Source organism: Anabas testudineus, chromosome 1, assembly GCF_900324465.2.
Source record: "Anabas testudineus chromosome 1, fAnaTes1.2, whole genome shotgun sequence".
Classification (NCBI taxonomy): Eukaryota; Metazoa; Chordata; class Actinopteri; order Anabantiformes; family Anabantidae; genus Anabas; species Anabas testudineus.
In genome coordinates, this window is record NC_046610.1 from 21,888,540 (window position 1) to 21,895,044 (window position 6,505).

Below are 6,505 nucleotides of genomic sequence, written 5' to 3' on the forward strand. Positions count from 1 at the left end.
ACACCACCTTAAAGTGGCATCGAGATGAGGAAATAAATGTTCCTACATGAGACCACAGTCACACATGTACACAGAATAAATACATAACAACAGGATCCTGACGCAGGCAAGCTAAAAATACACAGCATGCCTCACTCTTTCCTTCAACTCTGAAGACGTGCATGAAGTCTTGCTAAGTGTGGAAATCCTTACCTAATCTGTTTTAGCTGCACCTATGAGGGCGTTGCTGACTTTTCCCTTTTTTTTTTGAGAAATCAGTTCGCTTGTGGGAAGAGGCAGAGAGAAAAAGAAGAAAGATAGAGATGCGGTCCACAGCAGCAGAGAGGTGTTCCTTTGATGGCTGGTGGAGGCAGGAAATCACAAGATTTAATGTTGGATGTTAAGCTGAGCAACTCTCACAGGCACACTTCAGACAGAACAGTGGGAGGAAAATGTACAACAACACTGCATCCAAAAATATACTGTAACCGAGCTGCTTCTAAGTGGAGCATCCGCTCATAGGCTTCAAATCACAACATTTGAAAAGCATCATACTTTTGGGGACAAAATCATTTCCAAGACAAAAAAAAAAAACAAACACTTGCTGGCCTGAACAAAGTCAATACTGAAATCTGCCTTATGCAGGTATGTTTCTGGCTTCTGGTGAGTAAGTAACCAGGAGGGGTGGTGAAAAACGTCAAATTGTAGAATTATCCCAAGTAAAAAACAAAATGTCACTGGTTTAATGTCATCAAGCTTTGCTGCAGAGAACGACCATCTATAATTCAGACATCTGAGCCCTCTACTAAGCTCCTCCTACGCGTATACCTTCAAGAAGCTTTGTTTAAAGGACAATTAGCAATTGACAATAGTCCAATGTACTATAAATTTTATATAACAATGTATTTTAAACAATAATAATATATATTTTATTTAATAGAAAATATAGAGTGGAACAAATCAGTCAGGTTAATCTAAATGTGTTAATGATTAGTTTTAAACATCAGGCTACAGTACATTTTATAATGACACTCTTATACTGTATATTAGTCTTGGTTGAACTCCAATTTATTACAGCTTGGGTTTTAATATTATAGTTTCAGCTCCCAGGCTACTCGTTGCTCTCCAAATTGGACACAGAGGTGCACAAACTGACTTCCAGCCTCAGTTGTGTTTGAACTTAATTAAAATCTCACTAAGTGCATCTTGACCCATCGGATCTGGTTGTGATGGTAGTTTCCAAATCTCCAAACCTGCTTAAAACAGTAAATACAAGGTCATCATATTTGCTGAAGTACAAATTTTATGCATAGACTTATTGCACATGCACCAGCCTGTCACAGTACCTCGGTTAAATTCACTGGGATCCCGAGATCGATCCATTCTTTCATAATGGTTCGTAGAAGCAGTCTGCGAGGGTAGTGCTTGAATTTAAACCCCTGTGGTGAGGGAGGTGATGGAGCTGAACCCAATGATTTAAAGGGGTGTCCCAATACTTTTGATAGTATGGTGCAGCTTGTGCTTGGGAATATATTGATATTATATATTAACATTATATTATAATATAAATAGAATACATATATCATTCTTACAGTACCACATCCTGTTTTGTGATTAAAGATTTTGCTCTGATGCTTTAAAGACATTGGGCACATTTCACATGGACATTGATCTTAAATATACCACATATGTAAAACCTGTTTAATGTCAATATGATGAATCACCCATGCTATGTATTTATTAAAGGGCTCTTTTCATCATCTTGACATCGCTGACATCAAAAGGCCATTTCAGGGAAGTCACCTGCTCTACCGTATACGGTCTGACGCAAGACAAATGGGATGACATATCCATCCTGTCTGTCGTCCTCGATAATGACTCAGTGTGGTGGCAATAACTGTTCTGAGACTGCTGTGACATAATAATGGATCTTTAATGATCCACTCATTAGAAATCTCATTAAAGATCACTCGTTAAGAGCTCTTCAGAGAACGGGACCATGCAGCAAGAGAAATGTTTTTATAATAACAAGCTCATCGTCGTCGAGTATCAGCTCTTCATTTTTTTTTAAACCTGGGAACAAGTGTTGTGATGTCAATAAAGCTATGAAATGAAAATCAGCACTCACAAGTGCCTCTGCCACGCTTTAGTTTTTTTTTTTTTTTTTACGCTTCAATCATCTCCTCCGTTGAGATTTGCCAAGCAGACTCAAAGAGAATGAAGTCTGATTTCCCAAAAGCATTCATCAAAAGCAGTCTGTTAGCTTACTGGAACAAAGATTGTCATTGCGAGATACTTTGTCTAAATTCCCATTGTGGGAGACGGTGGAGGAGCTGATAGACTGGCATGAAATGAACCTGTTTGCAGCTAACAGACATTTGAAAACCCAGTGAGAGCCATTTGTGTTCAGATACACTCAGGTCTTCACAAGAATCTTCACAAATCAAAGCACTAGTTTATATTTTCATGAGTGTGTGTGTGTGTGTGTGTGTGTGTGTGTGTGTGTGTGTGTGTGTGTGTGTGTAAGAATATTAGAAAAAAAGGCTGGATGAATTATTATTCTTTGATAGCTGCCACTTCTGTGCCCCCAGGACACAGCAGCAACTTCAAATACTGGTCTGTTCCAGGGTGGTATTATACAGTACATTACAGGGTTTGTGCATGTGTGTGTGTGTGTGTGTGTGTGTGAGAGAGAGAGAGGAATGTGTGTGTGTGTTCAGAGTTGGTCCTGCATTTGTGCGACAGCTTAGCATTTACACTTTTTGTGCGCGTCCGAATGTCTGTTTATGTGGGAGTGCATGTAGGCCGCGCGATTGGCACAATACATGCAGCGGACTGTGTGGTTTGTGTTTTTGTGTGGGTGCCGGTGTGTGTTTATGATAGAGGCAGAGGAGTAAACACAGTCGGATGGTCATACTTCAACTCTCAGTCCAGAACATTTTTGTGACAACTTCGATGGTGGAGGAGCATAATGTGTGTACATCTGTGTGTGTGTGTGTGTGTGTGTACAGATGATGCATGCGTGCAAGTATCAAGGTACGCGGCTTCCACGGGCACAGACAGTGAGTCGCACTGAGTCACATTTCTGTCTCTCGATCAGAATATTTTTGTGACAGCTTTAGTAGATAAGAGGCAGAGAGGCAGAGTGGAAACGACAGACTTGGTTTCACTTAATGCCAAGTCCTGTCCCTTCGTTCTGAGTGCGAGTGTGGGCACTGCGGTTTCGCTCGAGTGTTGTTGTGTCGCGTTTGCTTTCCACTGAAAGACGGGAAACAAAATGTTTGTCGAACCAAATGTCACGTCAGCTCTGGTTGTGTTGCTGCACACAAATAAGCTGATTTTATGTGACAGATGACGACATTCACTAAACTGTAAAAACAGTAAATTGGCCCCTCAGACCCCCATCTATCTATCTATCTATCTATCTATCTATCTATCTATCTATCTATCTATCTATCTATCTATCTATCTATCTATCTATCTATCTATCTATCTATCTATCTATCTATCTATCTATCCATCTTTCCATCTATCTATGTTACATTAATTAACATTAATAATGTGGAAGTGAACATGGGAATTTGTGCCACAGCTATCATAGCTAGCCATCTGAAACGATAAAGCATTACACATATGCTTACTGTTAGTGGGAATTAGCGTGTGCCTTTACAATGACCTCCTAAGGGATAAAAACTGTTTGTGTGTGTGAGCGTGTCATTGTCATCCCTTCTCTTTTCTATCAGTCCCTCGTGCCTGCGAGCTGGAACTGGTGCACTAACGAAGCCAACAGCATGTCCTCTCTTCTTTCTCTGTCACCATTCCTCTCAGTCTACGCTTCACACTCCCCCCCCCCCATCCCCACCCCCAACCCCCCTCCTGTGGCCCCAGCATGTGCTGGGCAGCGGGCCCGGCAGGATCTTCCTTGCGTTTCCATATCATTGATAATCGACCGGCTCGGGGAATGGAGGAGCAGAATGGCGGCGCGAATGCTGCCCTGTCACTGCAGCTGCTCCTGGCTGTCACAGCAACTGGGGCAGAAAATCAGACTTATCACTTTGTCATAATCAGCAATGGATCGCGGCTCCCGTCTCCCTGACCCTCTGTTCCTCTCTGCTCGCTTCCTCTTTTATCTGCTCTCATTTTGTGTTTGGTTTATTTATCTTTCCCTGATATGATTTTCTTATTTGGTTTCTGTCCTTTAGCATCGGAGCCATCGTTGTTGGTCTTTGTACGGGGTCGGTGTGTGAATGCATGTGAGGGTGGACGTGCAAATGCACATCTTCTCACACTGAATCCTCCATTAGCACTACAGTACACACCTTCTCCTGGGAGTCTTAACGCTGCAGCTCTACATACTTTCAGGACATTTCCTCGTTGAGCAGTACACCGATCAGCCACAACACGAACACTATGTGGTGCATTTAATGTTGTGATAGTAAATATGACAGTGGTCGTGATTAACAGGTGTCAGAACACACACCACAACATTAACAGTAGTGTTAATAGTGAGTCTGCTCATTGAATAAGATCAGAGAACTACTACTGTACACACATACACAGAATAATGTTGGTTGTTTTGGCTCTTTCATTGTTCATCTCTCTCTCATTAACTCTCTGTTTGTCCTAAAAGACTAGACTGAGACAGAGCTCTAGCTTTACTGTCCCAGAAGCTGCACCTTGCTTAAAATGTTAGTCACTCAGCCATGTTATAACACTCTGGTGTTAGCAGCTTATCATTGTCACCTATTGCACAAGTGTCTGTGTGGATGCCTGTTTACCTTGTGCCCGTGTCAGACGCCAAGTAAGAGCATGTATTTGTGTTGTTTTTCCTGAAATAAACCAACATTCAGTAAATATGTGGAAATAATGATGTTGTGGAAACAGGTCTCTCCTGAGAATAGAGATCCAGTGTAGAGGCGTTCATTACCAGTGGTGTAGTGGAAAGGAAAAATAAAAAGCTGGAGATGAAGAAAAGAAAGTACCTTCCAAACAAAATAGCTGTGTTATAAAACACAAATTGGTTCTGGTATGAAAGAGGGGACACGTGTGCACACAGCCACAGGCAAACGCTCCTTACCTTCCTTGTACTATTTGGATTGAAAAGGTCACTAGGCACGCCGGAGCATGACTGTTAAGTGGTACTGGGGACGACTGCAGTGTGATAAAGAGCATGCTGTGGTTTGTTAGTGTGTTTGCCTGTGACTATGAGCAGCCAGGTGCACGTTGGTGTTTTTCTATTGCATCACACTTTGGTTTGCTGTGGTCTGCTTAAAGGGCGGCAGCAATTCCACAGTGGCTGAGTAGTCCAATGACATAAAACCTGTCATTTTTTACCTTTTACCTTTTACATCTACAAACATGGCACTTATGGGACGCATTCAATGCAAAGCATTCAATGCTTCCTGCTACACTCAACTACTATTAGATAGATATAGAAAAGAGAAAGACAAGCTCTTAAATATTATGGAATTTGTACATTTTTGCTATAAAACCAGGACTTTTTTTTTTACATTTCTTATATAATTAAAGCACAGATTGTGCTCCCAGACCTCCACTCAGCTCTGATGACCTTAACATGAACTCATTTTCTTAATTAACTTGGATTGGAAGTGGAATGAGGCTAATTACTGAAGTAGTCTGCAATTTAAAGGCCATCCACAATCTACATTTACCTCCAGCACTGGATAACAAGACGTTTGAAGCACTTGCCATGAGTTTGTGTGCACTGACACAGAAGTGGCAGAGTTTGTTTGGGTGTTAGATAAGCAGTGAGGATGTGCTAGGTGTACGTGTGTGTGTGTGTGTGTGTGTGTGTGTGTGTGTGTGTGTGTGTGTGTGTGTGTGTATGCACATTTGTTTCGTGTATGATGCAGATATGGTGCATTCCCCCTCCGGGCAAGTCTTGGCAATAGCAGAGAAGCGATCAGGTGCCTGAGTAAGGCACTATTTAATGAGTTACACAAAGCCAACAAGAGCAGCCAAGTGGCAGATTTTCAAGTATGTGACGTGCATGTGCACATGCAGCAGAGAAGGGAGTGTTTGTACTGATCAGTCAAATCCCATGTATTTGTATGTACGTCTGTGTGTGTGTGTGTGTGTGTGTGTGTGTGTGTGTGTGCATGCATAAGAGCGTGGGTGCAAAATAATTCACCTTGCAGTTCAGTTCTTCCAGCTGCTGTTAGCTCAGACTTAATTAGGAGAGAGATAGAGTCCATCTCCTTCACCAGCTCGCCATGAGTTGTTTACGAGTCGACCAACTGCTTATTTGATTGCCTGAATAAATGACACAAAGCAAATGAATCGGAGCTCTCTGCTCTCCGTCAGATGGTCTGGCTGTCGGCCCTTTGCACCTCCATAAATCACTTCCATTATTTGCACTCTATCTGCTCGTTGTCTTTTACACAAGTGACGCAGCGCATTTTATATTACACCAGAGAAAAATAAAAGTGCTAAACCTATTGTGAAGCCTGATTATATTCATGTAGGTTCCATTTTCTCGCTGGTATCCCAACGTGAATCTGTAAAG